Source organism: Euphorbia lathyris, chromosome 8 (genome assembly GCF_963576675.1).
Source record: "Euphorbia lathyris chromosome 8, ddEupLath1.1, whole genome shotgun sequence".
Taxonomy (NCBI): domain Eukaryota; kingdom Viridiplantae; phylum Streptophyta; class Magnoliopsida; order Malpighiales; family Euphorbiaceae; genus Euphorbia; species Euphorbia lathyris.
The window spans coordinates 77,367,468-77,393,314 of NC_088917.1; the positions used below are offsets into that span (position 1 = coordinate 77,367,468).

General features: G+C 36.8%; 1 pseudogene; it reads right to left on the reverse strand.

The window, feature by feature from the left end:
- Positions 1 to 1,271: 1,271 nt before the first annotated feature.
- On the reverse strand, positions 1,272 to 24,785 carry LOC136202570 (uncharacterized; annotated as a pseudogene).
- Between the last annotated feature and the right edge of the window lie 1,062 nt (positions 24,786 to 25,847).

A 25,847-nucleotide genomic window follows, 5' to 3' on the forward strand; every position in this document is an offset into this window, starting at 1 on the left:
ATCAATGGTAAATGAAGAAATAAGTGCCTCATTATCCAAGTGAGAGAGAGTCGACTTGATTAAAGAAACAACATGCACAAAAGAGAAAAGATTAGTAAAACAGTCTTTTGCCAAACGGTCCAGACAAGCTAGATCAAAAATGACATTACCATCTTCATCCTGAAGTGATTTTAGTTTACTCGATTCCTTTCTCGCTGTTGCCGAGGAGTGAAAAACGTTTGTGTTGAGGTCACGATCCTTTAGCCAGAAAACTTTCACCCTTTGCCGCCAGAAAACTTCCTCCTTCCCCAATAAGGAAGGCAAGAGAAGTTGTTGCTCTTTAAACCGCATAACAGAGACAGAATCATCCAGACATCGAAGTGTAACCAGCTCATCTTTACACGAATCAATGTCAGATAGTAAATCTTAACGCAGTTGCACGGCCCCAGATTGATAATTGTTCAGCAAACCAGACAACCGCCGCTCAAAAGTGCCAAATATTGATCAACTAGCTCAAAAAGGCCTGACTTCCGGAGCCACGAATTCTCAAATCCAAAGCCTCTATGACGCTGCTTTATTTGTTCGGGATGAAAATCAAGAAGAATGAGAGACTGATTAATAGAAGCAACTATAATTAATAGAATAGAAGCTTCTTCCTTTAATTAGGTATACTTTTTCTTTTTCTTTAGATGGCGTGCAACTGAAACTAATATGTAAGATCCAGTGCAACAATTGACACCACCACAACCCAAATACTTTTTCTTTATAACAAAATAATTATAATAACAATAACTTTCTCAAAAAATATAATAATAATAGCCTAATATAAAAATGAGAAGTTTTTCATCCCAAATACCGAAGGTTAAAGATTAGGTAAAACAAATACATCCACAGCTCTTGAATTATAGTGTTATAACGTTATGATTGCTCTAACTTTATTTCATAATGGAAAGAGAAAGACTTTAAAGGGTAAAAGCTCGCATGATAGTTGATACAAAACGCTCATAGTCATTTAAGTTTGTCAATAGTCACAACATATTAAATTTTAAAATATAACAATAAAATTACTAAAATTTTGTGCCAACCACAATAAAGTTACAATGACCAGTTTAGTATTCAAATGATACCGGAATCATGGCGTCGATGATTTGCAAGAAAGCTTTATACCACGTGTCAACCATGCATGAACTTTTTTCCACATGACATACATTTGTCTGCCATGTGGCAATGAATTAAAAAAAAATTAAAAAATTAATACATATCATAAAATTAATTTTACGAATTGTCTACATCATTATTCTAGCCTTACATGAACACTAAACCTGTCATTGTGACTCTATTATAGCCGGAGCAGAACTTTAGTGACTTCATTGTCCTAGTTTAAAGTTTAATGCTCATACTGACAATGGCCAAATTTAAGTGGCCATGGGTACTTTTTACCCCTATTTTCGTCACACGGAGACAATATTTAAGGGGAATGAGCGCCTAAGCACTCCAACCAACAACTTCTTGATTATTATCTGTTTAAAGTATAGGTTGATTCAACAAGACTTAAAAGAATACTCCTTATCCCAACTAGATTGACATCAGAACACAAACTCTCCAGAACCTAAGAATCGAATATTATTAATAAAAAAAATGAAAATACAAAAGAATGTAGCAAATAGACAGCCTGATTAACAAGATCTAGTATACGAACCCCACTGATTCTCTGAACTCGCAGAAGCAGCAAACTTCGAGAGACAGTCAGCTACAGGCCTCCCTAAAAATATGGAAAACTCTAACCATATACCATCCGGAAGTCGAAGCAGAGAAGCCAGTCTTGCAATAAGGTCCCAAGGAACAGCAGAACTGTGCTCAGATAGAAGTCCAGAACGATTTTCGCATCGCACTCCACCCATAAAGAGAACCAACCATGTCTCGCAGCCGCTTTGGTAGCATATATGACAGCCTTTAATTCTGCGTATCAGTTGCAGTTTCTTATAATAATCTTTCTAAACATGTATAAGAACTGCAATTGATTGGGTAATATGAATTTTAAGGAACATACTTCTTTCACCACTTTCATGGATTCTACATTTTGGAAGAGCCGCCATTCTCCAAAATTTCCATCAACCTTTCAATCCTAGGTGACAGCATTATTAATTAATATGAAGGACTAACAAAATATTGTTAATGAAGATAAATTAGAATAAAGATAGTATTCTTACCCATTAATATTTCCTTCAGAATTATGTTCATCTTCAAGTATTGCTAGTAGTCTTGGTACACTTAAGACTCCGCCACAAAAAATCCACATTCGAGAGCATTTCTCCACAACTACTTGTTCTAACAATGGAAAAGTTAAGGTGTAATTACTAGAGCAAAAGCTGTTGAGTCTAGATAATTTATTAAGTTCCAAATACTTGAGTTCATTGAAAATTATATCGTCATGCTCCTCTCTGCAATCTTCGTCCTTGGCAACAATTTCTTCCATCAGATAGCAATCAGAAACTCTTAATTCCTTGAGATGCACCATAGTTTTGGCTGTTGATGCTGTTACCAAGTTAACCATGTTTCCACAATATCCCACATGGAGAGTTGTTAGATTGTGGAAAGAAGCTGAGGAGGGTGCTATATTAATGAGATCATCACAGAATTCAACGTTTAGAGTCTGAAGATACTCAAGAACGGGATTGAGGCGAGAGTGTTTCTTCATTATATGCTTCAAATTATCATCACCGACTAATTCCAAGTGTTTTAGTCTTAGAATTGTGGGGACATCATGATCTAAGATGAATATCTCATCCAAATAACTCTCTGTGAAAACAAGCTTGTCCAAAGAATGTCCTTTAAGGAAACCAATTAGAAGAGGAATGGATTCGTCTTCTAAAGAGCGTAGAGTAACTGTTTTCAGTTTGGAAAAGAACTCAACTGAAATCTCACCTCTGTGTATTGTCTCCAAACCTTGATGATCTAATGTCAACTCCTCCAAGTTGGGAATAATCTGAGCAAGAATTAATAGAAACCATATTCTATTTAAGTCAGCATCCATGCTTAGACAAATTTATGCAAAACCAAAGCTAATAATTTAAGTTAACAATTGTTTTTAGTTTGGAAAACAATTTGAGAAACTAGGCTATGAAACCATGTTTTGGGAGAAAACTACTCCAATTTATATATTAAAGGGTAAATTTCAAATAAAACCTCTGTGGTTTTACTAATTTTCAGATAAAGGACTGTGGTTTACTTTTTGTCAAAACGAGGATTGGGGTTTTCAACTTTAGCAAAATAAGGACATTTTCGATTGATACGACTAAAATCACCATTGACGACTTCAAAAATGACATATTTTAAGAACTACTAATATTCTAAGCAACTTTAATTCTTCAACTTTTTTTATTTTGAGATTATTTAGATGATGTTTGGTAAAGAGAGAAAGTTAATGTTTAAAGAGAGAAAGTTACAAAAAGATGATTTTCGAAAATCGAAAATGTAATTCCATAGAAAATATGACATTAAACAACTTTAATTCTCGAAAATTTTCATTTTCAGATCGTTAAAGATGGTTTTAATAACATTAAACCAAGTGCGAAACCTCAATCCTTGTTTTGACAAAAACTAAACCACAGTCCTTTGGGTTTTATTTAAAATTTACCCTATATTAAATGATGAAAAGTTTATATACAAGAATGGGCATAGGAACTAGACAAGTATATGTCATGAACGAGCTGTTGCTGTTTTAGAGTTCTAATTAGTATTATGTTTTAGAGTCTGTTATGTGCCCGCGAATGGATCTCGTCACAGGTCTGTTCACCGGAAAATTCCCTTGATTTCCCTTTGTTGCTCCTGTTCTTCGTGGAACCTATTTTGAAAACTCGATAGCGATTTGTAAGAGATCGCTAAACTCCCTATATCAATTTTTTATCTGTAAAATTCTTGATGATTATTCAATAAAAAATCCCTCTATTTAAAGAGAGAGAATGTTTCCTAACAGCACTAGGTATCTTCCCTAAGTAGGATTCTACCACTTAATAAATAAAAGTCCTAACAAAACACTATCAGCTAAAGAATAGGAAACCTATCCTACAGCAACTACCAAACTAAAATAATAATTATATAACATCCTAAAAACCTATCCTACAGCAAATGGAACTACCTAAATAATAAAACTCCTAAATATTAAAGACTCTTAATTGATAAAAACCAAAAAATAAAACAATTGTAACAGAGTCCTAATTAATAGTCTATTCTTTTAAATTATTTCTTTAATAGTTTAATTTGTATTAGGAATATTTAAATTAGAAGTCATGCAATAATTAGTTCCCATCTAGGATTTGTGTCAGTTATAGTAGTTTCTGCCTATTTAAGCTTCAGCATTTAATTTGATTTCCGCAGTAGTTAGTTACCATATAGGATAGGCCTTCATTTCCGCAATTAGTGGTTATTCTCTATTCCTATTTAGTTGATGTTTCCTATTTTGTAATTAAGAGTAGATGGAGAAGTAGATGGAGATGTTGCCCATAGGATTAAAGCTGGTTGGTCGAAGTGGAAGAGTGCTACGGGTTTCCTTTGTGATCCCGGCATGCCTAATAGATTGAAGGGAAAATTCTACCGGAAGGCAATTAGACCAGCATTGTTATATGGTACGGAGTGTTGGGCAGTGAAACACTGCCACATCCATAAGATGTCGGTGGCGGAGATGCGTATGTTGAGATGGATGTGTGGTCACACGAGAAAGGACCGGGTGCGTAATGAAATAATTAGGACAAAAGTAGGGGTTACATCTATTGAGAATAAAATGAGAGAAAACCGACTAAGGTGGTTTGGCCATGTGAGACGTAGAGCGCTTGATGCGCCGGTTAGGAGAACCGAAGAGTGGCAAAGGGATGTAGTGGTGAGGGGTAGGGGAAGACCTAAGCAAACTTGGAGGAGGGTGATCGAGAGTGATATGAGTTTATTGGGAATTGAGGAAAATATGGTAGTGGATAGGACGGAGTGGAGGGAGCGAATCTGTGTCGCTGACACGACTTGATTTTCACGGTTTTATATGATGGTTCATGTTAGCCGACCCCGAATCATTTCGGGACTAAGGCTTTGTTGTTGTTGTTGTTGTTGTTCCTATTTTGTAATTATGTCTCTTCTATTTAAAGGGGGATTATTATTAAAATAGTATAAGTTCAAAATCCGATTAAAACTTTAAGAGATTGTGAAGTTCTGTCTTAACGAGCTTCTAACAATTCTGAGATCGTGGGATTCTCTCTTAACGAGCTCCTAACCGCTTTCAACAAAATAGGTAAGAGAAGTAAGACTTTTGAGCATTCTTTGCTAGAGGATTTTAGGATACGAGATCCCATAACAAGATCAAGATCCCAAACCCATGTTCATAACAGTTGCCTATAATTGCTCCCTAAAATTCCTTTTTTAGACTAACTATGTTCACATATGTTCATACTAAAACATACATCTTATATGTTGTTGTGGTTATAGGTTAAATCAAATAAAACATTCTAAAGATAAGGATTGATTGCAAAAATTTCCCACATTTAAAGTATTCAAAGATTGAGAAAGATTGGGGCATACCTTTTCAAAGAAAAGTAGTGATTGTTGAGTTGGAAGTAAGTGTTTTCCCATTCTATTTTCTTGGTGGTAACCAGAGATTCCGGGACTGGATTTCATCATTTCATCACAATCAGATACTCCCACAGATTTCAAATTTGGACATTCAAAAACATGTGGTCCTGGATACAAACTCCACATTTCATTTAAATTCTCAAGTTGAAGCAAAGTCAATTGAGGAAACTTAAAGGAAGTGATGTCTTCTAAATGATCTCCATCTTCTCTCTTTGCAATGATCACATCCACATCACATTTAAGTATTTTTAGCAGTTGAAGTTGGAGAAGACCACAAGCTATGGATTTTGGGAACACATATTTCAAAGCCTTGCAAGAAAAAACTTTTACTGACTGTAGATAGCTAAAACTGGCAACTCCATGTGGATCCTTGCTCCATATATGCTTCAATGAAGGTAGATTTGATATCTTTAATTCTCGAAGGGCGAATGCAGCTTCCAAAGTATCTATTTGTTCAGAATTAATCCCCTGATATTGATATATCTCTTCAATCCTTGAACAAGAAGATATATAAAGTGTCTCTATGTTTTTGAATGTTCTATGGACATTTGATGGGAAAACAACTGACAGTTTTGAGCAACATTCTATGTTCAATAATTTCAATTTGAAAAATGAATCTGCCTGTTGGTCATGCCACAAGTATTTGAAATTATTCATGTGTCTCACATTCATAGTCTCAAGGTTGGAGAAAGTAACCTGCAATTAATACGTTTCAGTTAGTGATAGTATATATTTAACTCAATTACTACATATATATAATTTCTCCAAAGTAAACATATATTTGTCTCCAAGGTAATAATTTTGTTATTTAGAATGAACAAAATTCGAATACATTAGTCGCCTCTAAATTTGGCAAAAGAACTGATTGATCCCTAAATTTCAAGGATATCTCACTAGCCCCCTGAAGTTGCTTAACTTGACATGATATTCCTCCTTTGCTACAAAGAGGAGATTTGAACAACTTGAAGCACTTATAATTTTAACCAAGTTCGGCCAATGAGTTAGTTTAAGCAGGTTGAGGAGATCAATAGGTCAGTTTGAGCAAGTTCAGAGAACTAACGAGACATGTTAAAGTTTAGGGGGCCAATCGTTTTTTAGGCCAAATTTAAGAGACCCTTGATGTATTTAGTATTACAGAAAATTGATGAATAATAATCATTTCAGTCAAATCTTTGAAATTATCTCAGAAGACATTTTCCAAATAACAAATTAAAGTAAGTAATTAATATATATAAAGGATAAGATACAAAATTTTCCTTATGATTATTCAGAGAGAATTCTACGTATAGAACTGTACAATGTCAGCACTCATATTTTGTAGATGGAGCAATTTTAGACTCCAGTAACAAGCGACCAAAAATAAGTCAATTTGGTTCCACATCTGCACCATCTAAGGTACAAAATTTGCTCTATGGTTAGTAGAGGAATATAGACTTAGACTCATGTAAAAAATTGTACAAATTAAGAAACGCAATTAATTAAAATAAATTATTAATCCAACCTTAGAGGGCGAGCCTTGGCGCAACGGTAAAAACGTTGTTGCCGTGTGACCTGAGGTCACGGGTTCGAGTCTTAGGAGCGGCCTCTTGCCAATTAAATTGGCAAGGGAAGGCTTGCCCCCAATACACCCTTGTGGTGGGACCCCTCCCCGGACCCTCGCTCAGCGGGGACGCGTAATGCGACTGGGCCGCCCTTTTTTTTTTTTATTAATCCAACCTTAATTAATGGTTGAAAAATTGGTTGAAAAAAAAATGAAGCACTCTTTCTCATTAAAAAAAATGTTGGAACTCACACTCTCATCCCCTACATTCATTTCTCTCTCTAAATTCATCAATGGTCTCTCTAATTCAAAAACAATGTCATTAGTGAACATTGAAAACCAAAGTAAGTAATTATATTGGAAGAATGATTAACCATTAATGAAACAATAAAGAGAAGGATAAAAATGGGGAAAAGGCTCCAAAATTTCATCGAAATTCTAAATGACACTTTAGTTGAACGTGGACGCTAGTGAAGCTTATATAGCATAGACATGGAACCAAATTAACCGGAAATGAGATTTTGTTAGATCTGTTGTTAATAGAGACTGAAATTGTTCTATCTACAAAACGCTAGTGTCAAAGTTTTATACCACTTCATTAATTATATAAAAGGAGAGACAAGAAAATATTACCATTTCATTGAAGTGGTATTCTTCACTTCCATTGCTATTGCTTCTGTCTGAAAATTTAGATACAAAATTCTTCAACGCACTGCACCTAATTATGGATAACTCTATGAGCGATGGGAATTCAATTTGATAGCCACTGCTAAACCTTATTATATCTGGAAGCCCCTCAAGTGACAGATATTCGAGTTTAGGAAACACAATCTTATTGACACTATCTTGTTCAACATCTTCAAATTCCTTGCTCATTATTATCTCTTCTACCAATTCACAACAACTTATGTCAAGCATTTTGAGTTGCACAACACATTTCAACATTGAAGTTGTAAACACATACTTCAAACTCTTGCAACCCCTCACCTCCAAGCTTGTTAAGTTAGGAAAAGAAACCTGTATAGAGAATTGATCTTTATTGAGTCTATAAAAAAAAAAAAAAAAAAAAAAAAGGGCGACCCGGTCGCATTACGCGTCCCCGCTGAGCGAGGGTCCGGGGAGGGGTCCCACCACAAGGGTGTATTGGGGGCAAGCCTTCCCTTGCCAATTTAATTGGCAAGAGGCCGCTCCTAAGACTCGAACCCGTGACCTCTGGTCACACGACAACAACGTTTTACCGTTGCGCCAAGGCTCGCCCTCATCTTTATTGAGTCTATGCTCATAGAAAATAAATAATAATAGAAAAGAGAGAATAATAATATTACAATTTCATTGAATAGGTATTCATCACTCTCCTTGATGTCGCCTGAAGATTTGGAGACGAAGTTCTGCATTGCGGGGCATTCTTTTATCTTCAACTCGTTGAGTGAGGGAAATTCAATTGGATATCCACTGCTGAACCTTTTGACATTTGGAAGCTCTTTAAGTAAAAGATAGTCCAGTTTAGAAAACACAATCTTATTGATGTCCTCCTCTTCTTCCATCTCTTGATATTTCTTAATCTGTATCACCTCTTCCACTAACTCACAATCCCATATCTCAAGTTTTTTGAGTTGCGAAATGCATTTCACCATTGAAGTTGTAAATACATACTTCAAACTATCACATCTGCTGACCTCCAAGCTTGTTAAATTGGGGAAGGAAAACTGCACAAGAAATGATCATTCATTTTCGTGATTATACCAAAAATGTACTATTTTGGAAAAATTAGTACAAATAAATTTAATTTATAAAAAAAGCAATCAAAATATACTGACCGAATGGCTGAAATGGATATTGTGCTCTTCTTCCGTCCCTTTTGTATCTTCCCTCGGTAATGTTGAAATGAATGCCTTCATACTTGGACACTCTCTTATGCTCATCTTTTTCAATAATGGGCATTCGAAATTGTGAATTCCTGAATAAAATCCTACAAAGTTGGGCAAGTTTTCCAGAGTAATAGATTCTAGCGAACCAAATATCACTTTAGTTGCATCCTCTGTTTCTTCTTCTTCCTTTATTATTGTTTCCATCATCTCACAATTTCTGAGTTCTATTTCTCGAAGATGAAAGAGGTGTACAGCCATGGACCAACTAAATGCACACTTCAATCTGCTACAGTTATATACTTTCAGCACCTTCAGTCTGTAGAAGTACTCCAAAAAACCACTTGGAGCTTTGTTGCATAATTGGCTCAATACTGGTAGATTAATTAAGTGCAATTCATTTAATTCAGGCCCAACATGCCCAGCTTCACCAGTTAGCCCTTCCAAGTCAAAAACGACTTGTACCGAGTCACAGTCTCTTACAACAATCTTGCTCAACTTGTTCAAGAATTGCAGTTGATTGGCTAATATAGCTTTTGAGGAAAATGCATCTTTTGCCACTTCCAACAATTCTACATTTTTGAAGAGTCTCCCTTCTTCAAAATGTCCGCCAACCTTTCAATACCAAGAGATAGCAATGTTAATATGGAGTAACAAAATTATTATCAGTATTAAAGAAAATTAAAGAACCCAGATAGCATTTTTACCCATTCTCTTGATTGACATGCTATGGTCGTGCTAACATTTCCTTTCCACAGTTGTTCATCTTCAAATAGTATTACCCCTAATTTTGGTGTATTTAAGCACCCGCCACAAAAGATACTCAAACGAGTGCAGCTATAGATAATGACTTCTTCTAGCAACGGAAAATTCAAGGAGTAATTTGCAGAACAAAAGCTGTTGAGTCTGTATAAATCAATAAGTTTCAAAACCTTCAATTTGATGAATATTATCTCATCATGCTCTGTGCAATTCCCATTGTTTGAAACAATTTCCTCCATCATTTCACAATCATAAACTGTCATTTCCCTGAGTTGCACCATAGTTTTGGCTGTTGATGCTGTTACCAAACTTTTCAACTTTCTGCACCGTTCTATATTCAGTGTAGTTAGATTTTTGAAAGAAGCTGAAGAAGGTGTTATATTCAACAAATCAGTCCCATTAACATTCAAAGTCTGGAGATAATGAAAAATAGGATTGAGTTGAGAGTCTTTCTTTTGTGTATGCGTCAGTTTAGTGAGTGTGCCTGAATAAATGGAGAGGAAGTTCTTCAATGCACCACATCTAATTATGGACAATTCTGTAAGCGACTGACATTTGATTGGATAGACACAGCTGAACCTTTTCATATTTGGAAGATCCTCAAGTAAAATATAGTTCAGTTTAGGAAAAACTATCTCATTGATGCTGGCTTCAAATTTTGTATTCAGTATTATCTCTTCCATTACCTCACAATCTTGTATTTGAAGATTTTTGAGTTCCATGATCCAGTTAACCATTGACGTTGTAAATACATACTTCAAACTCTTGCATCCCCTCAACTCCAAGCTTATTAATTCAGGGAAAGAAACCTGTATATCAAATTTGTGTTCCTCTAATTTAGAACAAACAAAAGGAAATAGACTTTCCATTCCACCAGAAAAAAAAAAACAATACCATTTCATTGAGAAGTAGTTCCATTGGTCCAGTTCCCTCTTTCCTGAATTCTATCAATTCACTATTGTAGTGGTCATCTTCACTTCTTTCACCAATAATAGCTCCCATGTTATTACAAGAATCCACCTCTATTTCTTGAAGCTGCAACAAATATTTCACAAAGGAAAATGAGAAGGGACTTACCGGTTTAACAGTTCTTTAAAATTTGTAGTTTCCAGAAAGACCCGATTCCATGTTGGCCATAAGAAATCTTCTCGAATCTATTTAAATTATTTAGAAATAAAGCTACGTGATTGGAAAGACAAGAAATGAATGCTAGAATCATTTTGGGTATGCAGATGCTTCATTTGTTGAAAGTCATCTAAATATACATATTGATCCTCTCTAAAAAACACATCATCTTTCAAATGATTTGATGCCCTTAATTGATATCCATTATTTTGTAACTTCAATTATTTATTGGATGCCCTTATTGATTTGGCAACAAACAACTGGATTAAGCTGTTCCATTGAATATTTTAACTCTAGGACCTTATTTTAGTATAAATACTCTCTTTAAGGCATGTGGAAGGCTTTTAATTGAATGTTCTGCATTTACAGCCATCACCCCCTTCCTCTCTACCTTAACTTCTCCACAATTACTTTTTTTTTGCTATTGTTCCTTCATTATGATGAGGGATTAGTTGGCTTACAAGCTTTGGACAGCTTAGGCTAGTGGTTATAAATACTTTTCTTCTTAGTATATATGAATGACATATTTTGATGGTTGATTAATGCTACTTGTCCATAAAAGTGAACTGCTCCTTGTATCTTAGAAACGCCAAGTTTATCCCTTGAACTTGCTTAAAATAGTCTATTGACTATTTAAAAGTAACCTATTGCCACCTTTGAATTTGCTTACAATCATAGCTGTTAAAGGCTTAAGGCGCTAAGGGGTCCTAGAGCCCGAGCTCAAGACACATGCCTGAGTAACACGAGACGCACCAAATAATATAATATATATATACATAATCTATTACTAATTGATAATGAACTATGACACATGGAGCATTGTGAGCCTTATCCAACGGCCACGTGGAACACCAATGGCCTTTGTGAAGGAAAACCCTCCTGCTAGCTAGGCGAGACGGTCCAGAAGAAATCTCCTAGTAGAAGACCTCTCCTAAAGCCTTGTTTGGATGGAGTCTAATTAAATTAAGGTAATGTAAGGAGAAATAAGTGAGGTGTATGAAACAACTTATTGTTTAATAATCTAATTGTATTTGATAAAAAAAATGGAATTAAAAACATATGGTGGGATAGACCAGTGCTGCAAGCCCAAGGGGCATTTGCGTGTGGGGGTGTGTAAGAGATTAATATAAGATTTATTATTGGGCCTAAACTATCAGCTTGAGCTTTTAGTTGAATCGGTTCCATGACACTTACCTCCCTTTTGTGAATAGTGGTGGTAATATTATTTTCTTGATATTTTGTTTCCATTGTGAATGTTGGTATGGATACATTCAAGTATTCGACTACCAACATTCACACTTTTATATTACGAATACTGTGTCTTTTTGTTCCTTTTGGGAGGTGTTGAAAGAAAAAGGGGCAAGACATCGAGAATGTGATCAGGCAGAAACAGAAGCAAATGTTGGTTAGTTCAAGCTTGTGAGGAATTTGTTTGGCTCGTCGACATCAATGGTCTTCGTCGACGTTCCAAACCTTTCTCCCGACCAACGCGGACGTTGATCCTCAGAGGGGGGAGCATACATAAGAGAGAAATGGGTCTTGTATGGAAGATATATGAAAGAGTAAGATAGGAAAAAGAGTGAGTTAGATTGAGATGGATTGTGGAAGAAGAGTGGGACGAACGACCCTTAATAGACTAAGAAGACTCGGAGGAAGATCCGTGGAGAAAGAGTACTCGGATGGAAATCCGAGTTGATAGAAAAGAATTTTTTGAGATTTCAAAACCTTTGTAAATTACTTTTGCTATTGTCAAGGAATAGAGTATACAATTGTAGCGCAAGAAAAGTTATTCAATCGAAGACATTCAAGTTGAAGTTGCAGATTATAGAGACAACAGAATGATGGTCGAAGTTGAAACTATCTCTAGTGACAAGTGAACAATGTGGAAACTCAAGCAGAGTTCAAGCGCGAGCAAAGATCAGTTGGAAAGAAGAATGCCGACAGCTTGGTGGAACCTCAATAGCATTCGAGACAAGCCCGATAAGTGGGGACGTTGATCCTCTAAATGGGGAAGGATGTAGGGGAGTTTGGCCATAGGCAAACTCAACCCCAAGCATTGGCAGAGCTACGAGAAGGCTTCAGCATGGAGTGGCGAATGAGACATATCAAGGTACGCTGATGGAAGAGACAGAGTTGGTATAAGGAACACTAGGGGAGAGGGACTACCTGACGTTGGATCCTCGTCCACCCACCCTCGCCCACTAGGGACAGGAGAGTTTGGAATACGTCCTTCTTGAAAGGAGGCGGATGTCTCAATAGAGGGGAACTTTATCGACACTATGGGGCCGCCAAGAGCCCATAGTGCGTGCCCGTTCTAGGACGAGGTTTAATCATAGGAAGACCCTCCGGGACGGAATACCGACATATGCATTGACGGGACGCTCAAAGGGGATAAACCCCTTCGGTAGGAGTTGGCTAGCCGAGACTTGGGGAAAGTCGAGGCGTCACACGGGATTTTGGCCTGGCCCCATAACATTTCGAAGTAGATTTAGGGAAATTCTTGGGATTTATAATCTCCCAAAAAGGAATTGAGGCCAATCCAGATAAGATCCAAGCCATCTTAAAAATGGAACTATTTTAGAAGCTGAATGATGTGCAGAACTCAATGGCACCTTAAGACGGTTGCCAGACAGTGCCTGTCGTTTTACAAAAGTTCGAAAGGAGTAAAAGACTTCCGATGGACATCCGAAAGTCAGAAATCTTTTGAAGACCTGAAACAGGGGAGACACTCTACCTATACATCAGCGTGGCAGAGAAATCCATAGGCACGATATTGATACGCCAAAAGGGGGAGAGCAATTTCCAATCTCCTATGCAAGTAAAGTACTACGGGATGCAGAGACTCGTTATTTCAAATTAGAGAAATTAGCCTTCGTTGTAGTCGTCGTGGCACAGAAGCTTCGACATTATTTCCAATGTTATCACATGCCCCTCAAAAAAAGGCTAGCCGAATGGGTTTTAAAATTGGCAGAATTCAAAATATTATTCGAACCTTGAAAGGCTTTCAAAGCCCAGGCTTTAGCAGACTTCCTCGTAGAAATATGGAACGATATAAGACCTAGAGCTTTCAAAAGAAGTATGGGAACTATTCGTCGATGGGAGTTCAGGAAGGGAGGGGGCAGGAATTGGCATATTCATTAAAGGACAAGATGAAGTTCTACTAAAATAGACAGCAGCTTTAAACTTCCCAGCAACTAACGACGTAGATGAGTACGAAGAAATAATCCAAGAAATCCTCAAAATCATTAAGCCACGACAATAATCAAGAGTGATTCAACAGTGGTGGTAAATCAATAAGCGAGTCAATATGCAGCAAAAGAGGATTCCGTGAAATCATACCTACAGATGGTAAGGGACCTGTTGGCAAAAGCCAAATTAGAAGGGCGACGGGTAGAATTACATAGAATTCCTCGAGAGTATATTCACTGGCAAAGTTAGCATCCCCCCACACGGTCCTCGGGTTTGTCCATCTCTCGTAGAACAAAAGACAACCTTGCAAAAAGCAAGAAATCATGTTATAGACAGTTCGGCTGAATGGTTTCATCCAATATGAAAGTACACCACGACGGGAGAACTTTCAACGGATAAAAACGAAAGAGTCAAAATACTAAGAAAAGCAGAAAGATATTTCGTCATAGGGGAAAATATGTATCGGAAGTCGTACTCTCACCCCTGACAAAAATGCATTGGTTTCGAAGAAGCACAATGTGTCTTCAGAGAGATTCATGAAGGTGATTGTGGTGCTCACAAAGGAGGCGAGGCATTACCCAGAAGGGCACAACTACAAGGTTTTTCTACTGGGCTATAATGACCAAGGATGTTACGGAGTAAGTCGAAAGATATGTCAAAAATTCGCTCTAGTAATGAGATCCCAGCTTCGGCCATGAAAATCATCAGCCTCGCTTGACCCTTCGCCACGTGGGGGATTGATATTGTAGAACCATTTCCCAAACCAAAAAACAAAAGAAACATCTCCTAGTAACCGTAGACCATTTTAATAAATGGGTGGAAACCGAACCTATGTCAGCCATTACAACATCAACAGTCATTGTAAATTTATACTCACCGGGTATGGAATCCTAGCATCATAACAGATAATAGTACACAATTCAACTCTGCAGCTTTCAAAGCCTACTACCATAAGCCACAAATCAAACCTCGATTCACTTCTGTGAGCTACCTCAAACTAATGGTGCGACTGAAGTAACCAATCAGACCAACGTGTTAGGCTTAAAGAAGAGATTAGAGATGGTAGATTCAAACTGGGTAGATCAATTACCCAGTGTATTATGGGCTTACCGGACCACCCCTAGGAGGGCTACGGGAAATCTTCTGGACCGAGGCCTACATACCAGTTGATATTGGAGCAGCAAGCCCAGGAATCACATTTTATTCAGAAGCAGACAATGAGATAAACATGAGACAGAAATTGGACATGGATATGGAGAAAAGAAAGAACGTGCAACAATTAAGATGGAAGCTTCCCGGTAGCGTATGAAAGCCATTTATGATAGAAAGGTTCAGCCAAGGTCATTCCCAACAGGAGATCTCGTTTTACGCAGTAATGAAGCATCTCAGGTAGACGAAGGAAAAGGAAAGATAGCAAGACGAAGGGAAGGTCCATTCCAAATAGTAGAATGTGTCAATTCTCACACTTACAGAACAGAAAACTTGTATCCATAACATGGAACGCAATAGCACTAAACAAGTATTATCCATATTAGTGTCAAAAAAAAAAAAAAAAAACAAGTATTATCCATAGCTTATTTTAACTACTTTTACAGTCGGTCCCAAGCCCGGACAAAGGAGGAGGGTTGCGGTAGGTTTGTAGCGGCCAGCGCAAAACTTATCCACATCTTATGGACATGAACCAAAATATGAATATCGTGAGAGTTTTCTATATTTATGTGACTCTACTCTTAATCCCTTTCTAGTCATTCTATATTCACGCCCCTTGATATTCTTATTATTTAGATCAAGGGTTAAGAATAAGTTTTTTTAAATTAGATTAGTGGTTGAGATTAATCAACCATTTGTTTTACACAAAATAGATTTTACCAAGGCATGCCTTGACTCAAGCTCTGAAGCCCAGACGAGGCACACAAAGCGAGAGCCTTTTAAAATGCACATAGCCTCGTGCAATCAAGGCTCACTACCTTGAGCTTTGCGTAATGCGCACCGTTAACAATTATGCTTATAATGATCTATTGGCCCCTGAACTTACTTAAAGTGTACACACTTCAACTTGTCCAAAATCTCTCCTTGCTCCGCCAAATGGATTTTAGGGGATCAACAGATTATTTTAAGTAAGTTCAGAACTAAATAGGACGTGTTCAAAATATAGGGATCCACAAATTACTTTAAGCAAGTTCAGAAGTAAATAGGACGTGTTCAAAGTATAGGGGCAGTTGACTATTCTGGACAAGCATAAGAGGCTAGGGATGTATTAGACCTTGTTTAATGGTGTACTTATAGTTTTATAAAAGTATCTTCATATATTGTGGCTTAAAAGTATAACTAAAATTGAAACAAAAGTTATATTATTTGGATGAGTAAATGAAGAGATTAATTTTTTGTACCATAAGACTGGAGGGGTGAACATAAATTTGTTATAGACAAGTGCTTATTGGGGGAATACTATTTTATCTATGAAGCACCGATACTTCCCGGAGGTCACCGTACGCGTATCCGATACTCCGGGTGCGGGGATTCGCCGGGGATTCGCGGGGATACGTACGGGATTCGCCTGGGAAGTATCCCCTTTTTTCTTTTTCTTTTTAAATGAGGGGATACGCGGGGACACGCCGGGGACACGTCGGGGATACTTCGGGGATACTTTAGGGGTTTTTTTTTAAAAACTTTGAAAGTATAAGGGTTTTTTTTAAAAAAAACTCAGTAAATAGAAGGATTAAAATGAAATAATCCAAGATTACTGGTATTTGTGGTTTTATAATGACTTGAGAGTATTATTTGTGTTTTTATAATGACTTTATGAATATGATTTGTGATTTATATATTTATGTATCTTTTTGAATTTTCATTATAAATGATATATATATTATTAATTATATATAAAATTTGCCGTATCCCAGCCGTACCCGTATCTCATATTTTTTAGAAATGCCGTTTGCCGTACCCGTACGCGTACCCGCACCCGTATGCGTACCCGTATCGGTGCTTCATAGTATTTTATATATGGAAATTTTATTCAATGGTGAAGCAGCGTTGACATGTGAGTTCAGTGTCACATCAGACACAAGGGTTATCATTCTCCTTTTTAAAAGAAAAAAAAAAAGTTTACAGAGCTAATACTACCTTTCCTAAGGGTCAATGGAGGTTTTTGAAACTAGGTAAGCATACATGGGAAGAACTAAGAAAGGTTATAAGGAATTGAGAGATTTCAAAAGTTAATTAGAGGTTAACAAATCTTCATTTTCAGTCCCATCTATTTGGTGGGAATTGGAGGTAAAGTATTTTTACTTCGCTTCTGACAAATTTAAAGGGCGTTGTATAGTTTAAGCCAAAATACATACTTAAATTTCAAATATATAATTGACACTGTGCTCCATACTAACCTTATGGCTGAATTGAATATCATGCTCTTCTATGCCTTGTTTATGTTCCCTTATCGATCTTGAAATGAACGATTTGAAACTTGGACACTTTGTTATTCTAATCTTCTTCATTAATCGAAATTCCAAAACTCTTGTGCCTGAATAAAAACATGAATAGCTTTGGCAAACATTCCACAAAATTAATAAATTCCAGTGGTTATAATATCACTTCACCTGCATCCTCTGCTTCATCTTCCTTTATTATCGATTTCATCATCTCACAGTTTTTCAGTTCTATCTCTCGGAGACGATAGAGGTTTGAAGCCATAGACCAAGTAACTACATATTCCAACCTGCTACAGTTCTCTATTTTCAGCACAGCCAAATTATCGAAGATCGAACCGCGCCTAGGAACCTTGTTGCATAATTGGGTCAACAGGGGTAGATTAATCAACTCCAATTCCTCTAGTGTTGGCAGCAGCCAAACCCGTCTATCCTCAGCAGATAGCCCTTCCAAGTCAAAAACTACTTGCAGTGAATCACAATCTCTTACTCTTATATATTTCAACTTGTTCAAGAATTGTATCTGATTGGCTGATATAGCGTTTGAGCAAAATTCATCTTTCACCACTCCCAGAAATTCTACATTTTGGAACGGTCTCCCTTCTTCAAGACGTTCACCAACCTTTAAATTACAAGGAAATTGCAGTCTTTTTATATACGTATTATTTATGAAGACCAAAAAAATTGACAAGCTAATCATTAATCAAAAGCAATAAGAATAGAGCAAGTGTTTTTACCCATTCTCTTAATTGAGATGCTATGGTGTCATTAAGGTTTCCTTCCCATTGTTCATTTTCAAATTGAACTCCCTGTAGTTTTGGTGTGCTCAAGTCTCCGCCAGAGAAAATCTTCATTCTAGGGCAATTCTTGACACTTACGTGTTCTAACAGTGGGAAACTGAAGGTGTAATTGTTAGAGCAAAAGCTGTTGAATTTAGGTAACCCATCCAGTTCCAAATGCTTCAGCTTTTTGAAAATAATCACATCATGCTCTGTGTAATCTCCATGCTTTGTAACAATTTCTTCAATCAGCTTGCAACTTCGAACTTTCATTTCCATGAGCTGCACCATGGTTTTGGCTGTTGATGCCGTTACCAAGTTTGTTATATTATCACAGTGTGCAACATAGAGAGTTGTTAGATTATGGAAAGAAACTGAGGATGGTGCTACATTCATCAGATCAGAACAATCATAAACATTCAGAGTGTGAAGAATGTGATTGAGTTGAGAGTCTTTCTTCCTCATTACATGCTTCAATTTCCGAACACTACTTAACTCCAAGTGCTTTAGATTTAGATGATGTACGTGTTCCTCTCCAATTGGTCTTTGATTAAGAGCATCATCTAATTGGAAGAATATATCTTCCAAAGAACACGATTCGAAGACAAACCTTTCTAAAGATACGAGTCGTCTAAGAAAACCAAACACAATAGGAATGGACGATAACTCTTTTAAATGTCGCAGAGTAACTTTTTTCAGTTTGGGACACGACTCGCCACTCTGATGTATTGCGTTAAAGCATTGGTAATCTACTGTCAATTCCTCCAAGTTGGCAATAAACTGAGAAAAAACCCAAGTTTAAGTTAAAATAAAAAAGGAGACCATGTGTTATCATTACTTTACAATTTTTATATCTAAAACTGTAGATACATGAATTTGTTGATTTTCAAGTTGAAATTTTCTCTCAAAATTTTTTTTTTTTCCAGTTTTAAAATTTTTTTATGCAAAGGGCAACATTGTCCAAAGGGGGCGGTGATACGTAATTTAGGGGCGGTAAATAGCAAAACCCAATGAGGGAGAGAATTTGTGTCGTTGACACGACTTGATTTCATGGTTTTATATGATGGTTCATGTTAGCCGATCCCGAATCATTTCGGGACTAAGGCTTTGTTGTTGTTTGTTAAATAGCAAAACCCAATAATTATAATAATTTTAGACTTAAAGAACATTTAAATTGCAGATTTATTTTTTCGTGTTTTCATTCGTTGAATCAGATAAAAATGGAATAGAGTTACCTTTTCAAAAGAGATGTTAGAATCTCCCCGTACGTCCAAACTTTTCAACTTTGGGCACTCGAAAATATGAGGTCCTTCATACAAGCTCCTTATTTTCTCCAAATAGTTAAGTTGCAGCATTGTTAATTCAGGAAAGTGAAAGGAAGGATCAGATCTTTCATCTTTTTCCTTTGCAATAATTACTTCCACACTGCAAGAACTTATTTTCAGCTGTTGAAGTTGGAGAAGCCCACAAGCTATAGATGCTGGAAATACATATTTCAGATCCTCACAACTAGAAACATCAACCGACAGCAGATTTTCAAAAGTGAAAGCTCCACATGGATCGTTACTCCATATATTCTTCAATGATCTTAGACCCCATATCTGCAAATGTCGTAGTGAAAATGCTTCTACGTTATTTATTTCTTTGAAGTCGATTCCTTGATATTGAAATTGATATATCTCTTCAACTCCATCACAACCAGATAGATCAAGTCTCTCTACTCTCTGAAATCTTCTATATGCATTGGATGGGAAAACAACTAATAGCTTTAAGCAAGCGTAAATCTTCAATGATTTTAATTTAGAAAATGAATCATCAGCTATGAATTGCTCGTCCCATACATATTTGAAGTTCATGCCTCCGACTTCCATTATCTCCAGGTTGGACAAACTGACCTGCAATATTTAGATCAATTACTACAAGATTTATAATTCTCTTAGAAAGGAACTTATTATAAATAATTAATATTCTTTGAAATTATCTCAAGAGAGACAGTTAAATAAAGTTAATATTACATGTGAATTATGTAACCAAATTAAGAAATCAAATCAATGTTATGTGCAGTGACTATGACACGTGATAGTATCGAAAAGAAGTGAAGCAAAATATCACCATTTCATTGAAAAGGTATTCCTCACTCTCATTGCTTGAAACTTTGGACACAAAATTCTTCATTGCACTGCATCCTTTTATCCTTAGTTCCCTGAGCAATGGAAATTCGATTGAATAACCAAGGCCGAATGTCTTAACATTTGGAAGTTTTTCAAGTCGAAGATAGTCAAGTTTAGAAAACACAATCATATTGATGCTCTCTTCTTCTATTTCTTCATCTTCCTTACTCCGTATTATTTCTTCTAGCAGCGCACAATTTTCTATGTCAAGCTTTTTGAGTTGCATAAGACATTTCACCGTTGAAGCTATAAATAAAGTTTTCAAACTCTTGCAATTGCACACCTCTAAACATGTTAAATTAGGGAAAGAAACCTGCACATCAAATATTGAGTTAATATATAACTAAAAGAAAAACCGAAAACAAACATCAAATTCGACTAGAAAAATAGCATACCATTTCATTGAAAAGCAGTTCCGTTGGCAGAGTTCCCTCTTTTCTTTTACAAAAGCTTGTGAGATTTGGTAGATACTTCAGCTTCAAGTAGCTCAACTGAATGAACTCAATCACTTCATTGTTGTAATGCTCATCTTCACCAACTATAGCTTCCATGTAATGACAATCTTCAACTTCCATCTCTCGAAGTTGCGGTAAACATTTCACAGATGAAAATGAGAAGAGGCTCTTCAAACCACAACGTATGATATTTAAGATTCGTAATTCACCAAAAGAACCCATCTCAAGTTGACCACAACAGATCTTCTGCAAGCCATATAAGTTTTTCAGATATAACGACTCTAAGATGGGAAAGGCATGACAATGAGCCTGCATTCTCGACTTGATCAGATATTGAATGTCATAATCATTTTGAACGACCAGATGCTTCAATTGCGGAAAGCCTTGATGATCTAGATCATACACTACACTCTCAATTCTATTCGTTTTAGATAGATATAGATCTTCTGCCCCCCTCCACAACACCCTCAACAACAGTTCAATCTCATCCTCTATCACTTCATCTAGCTGTAGCTTTAGCGTCCTTGATCTTTCATTGTTCCCTCCCCAATAACCCCATACCATGCCTATGGATATCTTGAAACTTCTTAGCCCATGAAAGAAGCTGCAGCCTTCTGGTATCAAGCTAGGATAACGAATTTGAATTTCTAAAGTTGAAAGGCGAGACAAACTCGCTAACTCCACAAGGTTCGCATTACCTTGGGCATTCCATCGATCAAAGCTGTTAAGCATGTATAGTTCTTCTAATGAGCACAGTTTCGATAAGACATTTTCAAGAATTACTTTGAGATTTGAGCAATTTCTCAAATCTAATAGCCTTAGTCGAGTCAATGCCTCTATTTCTCCAGGCAATTCAACAATCTCCGAGTTTGCAAAACTAAGGAACTCCAATTGCCTCAACTGTCCAACAATAGCTACATTACCCAATCGACATCTATGCAAACACAATGTCTGAAGTTGTGTAAGTAAACCAAATGATGAAGGCAGAGACACCAGACGCATGCCCGTAAAGTCAACAACTTTCAGCTTTCTGATCCCTTTAAAAAACAAATCGGGGAATTCTGGACAAAGACCTTCTGTGAAGAATAAAAATAATTCTGCCTCCAGACAATCCAGGTCTGGAGGAAGCTCACTGACATCACAGTGCGGAAGATAAATTCTGGTGCAGTCCTTGTTTGGCCAATCCCTTAATCTAACCTCTGTTGTACCGATAAAAGCATGTTGCTTTCTAGATGCAATTGAAAGAGCAGCATCACGAACAACGTCATGCATTTTCACACATCCATTAATGTTGCCATCCAGCAATAAACTCTTCACTTTGAGTTTTTTTATCAAGGTTAGCACTTTGTACCTTGCACGTTCAATGTTACCAATGTTCTTAAATAAACCCAAACCCATACTATGAGTCAACAAATACTGGATCCGGATATTAGATTGCCCAAACATAGCACAAAGCAAGAAAAATGACTTTATTTCCTCTCCAGGTAGATTTTCATAGCTTGACTCAAGGACTTTGTATGCTCTTTCGTATATTTCTTCATCGCCAAAGGTAGACAACTCATTTAACTTATCATTCCATACATAATATTCTTTATTCTGTAATTCAGTGGTAACTAGTTGAACCAAAAGGGGCAACCCTGCACATTTTTTGGCAACTTGAGTTGCTATGGCACGCAATTTGGGATCTTTAGCCTCCGGTACTGACATTTGAAACAACCTCCATGTCTCATCTTCTCTTAGAACTTCAAGTGAGAACAGTTTCTGTGTGCGCATCTCACTAAATAATAGATGCATGTTCCTTGAGGTCAGCATTACTTTGCAAGTTTCAAATATACCCCACAAAGGAAGTCCGATAGCATACAAATCAAGCTTTTGCCAAAGATCATCAAGAATAATTAGCACTTTGGAGTTATGCAACCTTTCATAAAGTTGACTTGCTCTCCCCGAGAGTTCCTCAACATCAAATGTCAGGCCCAAGAATTCACCAATCTCTGCCTGAATCCTTCTCAATTCTGGTTTCTGAGAAACAGCAACCACTACCACAGTCTCAAACAGCTTCTCTGCTACTGCTTTTCCTTGGACCTCCTTTGCTAGTGTGGTTTTACCGATGCCTCCCATACCATAGACCCCTATTATATTCAGATTAGGATCTGTCAAAGCATCCATAATTTGGTTGAGCATCGACACCCTTGAAGACAAGGCTTCGCGGCTGTACACAGAAGGTTGCAGAGGCCGGAAGGAAATTGAATCTAGTCCTTGTTCATTTCGAAGCTTATCAATGGCTGAAGCATTCATTTCAGCATTCTTGCTCAGATGATAGCGAGACTTGAAGTTGGGACATAGTCCAACGAAGCACTTCTTCTTGGCTTCATCTTTCTGTTGCACAAGTTCCTCGGCATCTCCAATAGCTTTATCTGCACTGCTCAGCCACTTGGCAACATTCTCATAGATCTCTTCCCCTTTCTAGTAGCATCATCAATGGACTGTTGCAGCCTGTCTTTCTTGTTCTTCAATTGCTCAACCTGACCCTGGAGAGTCTGGACTGTGCTGTTGCAGTTAAAAGCATAGCCAATGCGTCGTGTGATAGGCGTAACAATGTATTGTTTGATGGGATCTGTAATTAACTCCACCACAATTGGAAGAATCAACTCCAGAACCATTTTGTCTACCAAAAATAGAAAGTGAAGACAGTAGAATTGAAAGAGAATACAAAGTAGAATAACGGAAACGCAAGTGAAGAATATATAATCTGAAGTGAAGATAGAAACCGAAGAAAGTAGTAGAAATAGAAAAAACAAGAAAAAGATCAAAGAGCAAAGTGAAGAGTTACGACTGGCACTGCTCTCTCTATTTCAGTAGCATACCAATACTTGTGATTAAAATTTAACTATGGAGGTTACACACTAAGGACTCGCTTTCCTTGAATTTCTCACAACAAAGCATATTTGAATTCAGAAAATATATATATATATATATATATCATAGGCATGCAAGTCATCATCATATATGCATATATATGATTGCATTACGAGGAAAAGTAAGTCTTTAACTAATTTTGTCTTTCTCTAGAAATTATTGAACAAAAATATTAGTTAATCCACAAGGAATCTTGCAATATTAAGTAAAAACAAAAACAAGAAGAAGAAGTTCATTTTCCTAAACCAAACCCAACTTATTTTAATCTTACGGATTTCAATCAACAATATGAAAACGTGAAATTTGCATTATTGATTAGTTATTGGGTTTGGTGGGTGACGACTAGCATTAATATTTCTGGTTAATTACAACTATAATCCCTCAACTTATGCCTTGCTGCTTTATAGCCCCTTATTGTAAAAACCAGACATAAAAAAAAAACGACCTGAAAATGGAAAATCCAAGACTTAAAAGGTTTTAGAACCAAGTTGTCAATTTTTCAAAACTAATTTTGTCTTTCTCTACTGATCAAACAACACAGCACAGGTCAAAGTTGTTGAGAGACATTTATGAATATAAAGAGCCATACTTAGTTGGGTAGGAGTACCCTCCGATGCTCTAAGATTGAGGAGTTAGTTGGAGATTGGAGCCATAAATTAATTTAAGAAGGGATTATCAAAATAATTTGCCCTTAATGTTTCTATTAGAAAATAATACTAGCAAAGAACTTTTGTGAAGTTAGTTTATATGTATCTATATTCAAGTGAGTGAGAATTACTGGTGCGAAAAGCTCATAAACACAAGAAAACGGAAATCAAACACAAAATAAATACAAGATAACCGCAATGGAGAGACACTGGCATGGACAACGGAGAACAGGCAACGGCGTCAGGTAACCAGAAATCCAACGAGAGAGAACAATGGCGAGACACCGGAAGGCAGTAGGAGTAGGGAAAAGCAGAAACTAATCGGAAGGGGGAACCAGGAAGGGGAAGAGTTGAACCAGAAATGGGGGGAAGAGCAGAGAAGCGAATAAAGAGAGATAATCCTAAACGGCGTCGTTTTTTTTATCAAATTAAAAATACTCTCTCCAAAAAAAATACTTTTTTCAAAAAAGAAAATTGAAAACATACTCTCTCCAAAAAAAAAATTAATTAGACATACTTTATAACTCTCTTTTTTTTTTTATAAACATTTAACTATAATTTTTTTTTGAAACAAATAACTATAACTCAAAACCCCACCGGCAGCAATTTTACAATCTTTCAGACAAGAGTCATTAGTATTTAACTTCATCACCCCTTAATTAGGCCTACACCAGCCAAAGAGCTGAATATCTTTCTTCTGGATAGACCTAGCTAAAGGATCCTCTTTGAAGCTACCAATCTTTTTAGAGAAGAAATCCAACAAATTAGGAATAATAACAGACTCTCCTCCAAAAATATCATCATTCCTCTATTTCCAAATCTGGTGACAGACAGCAAAAATGATATCATCATGCTCCAGATCGGCCAACAGTTTCCCACAAACACCATCTACAAACCAGTTAGGATTAGAATGGGACAAGAAAGCCGACAGTAACTGGTTAGGAAGCACTTTCCTCCACACCTCTTTACTCCTAACACAATCTCTAAGAGCATGACAAATGGTTTCTTCATGCTCTCTGCATCTACTACACGCACCAGACTCCACCAAATGACGTATTTTTCTATCTGTATTAGTAAGAAGCCTATTTTTGACACCAAGCCAAAGAAAACTCCTAATGCGGTAAGGAACTTTCATAGCCCAAATCTTCTTCCAAACATTAGGATGCAGATTCTCCAAATTTTGATTAAAGGCCTCAAAAGCCGACTTGCAAGTATAAGCCCCGTTATTAGTCAAAGCCCAACAGTGACTATCCCTATCTTCTTCCTTGCTAGTAATCTTAACTCCTCTAATTTTCAGGAGAGTTTCCAGTCTGAAATAAGAGTCAAACCTCGACCAAATCCAATCTCCTTCAGAATCCACCACATCAGCAATCCTCCA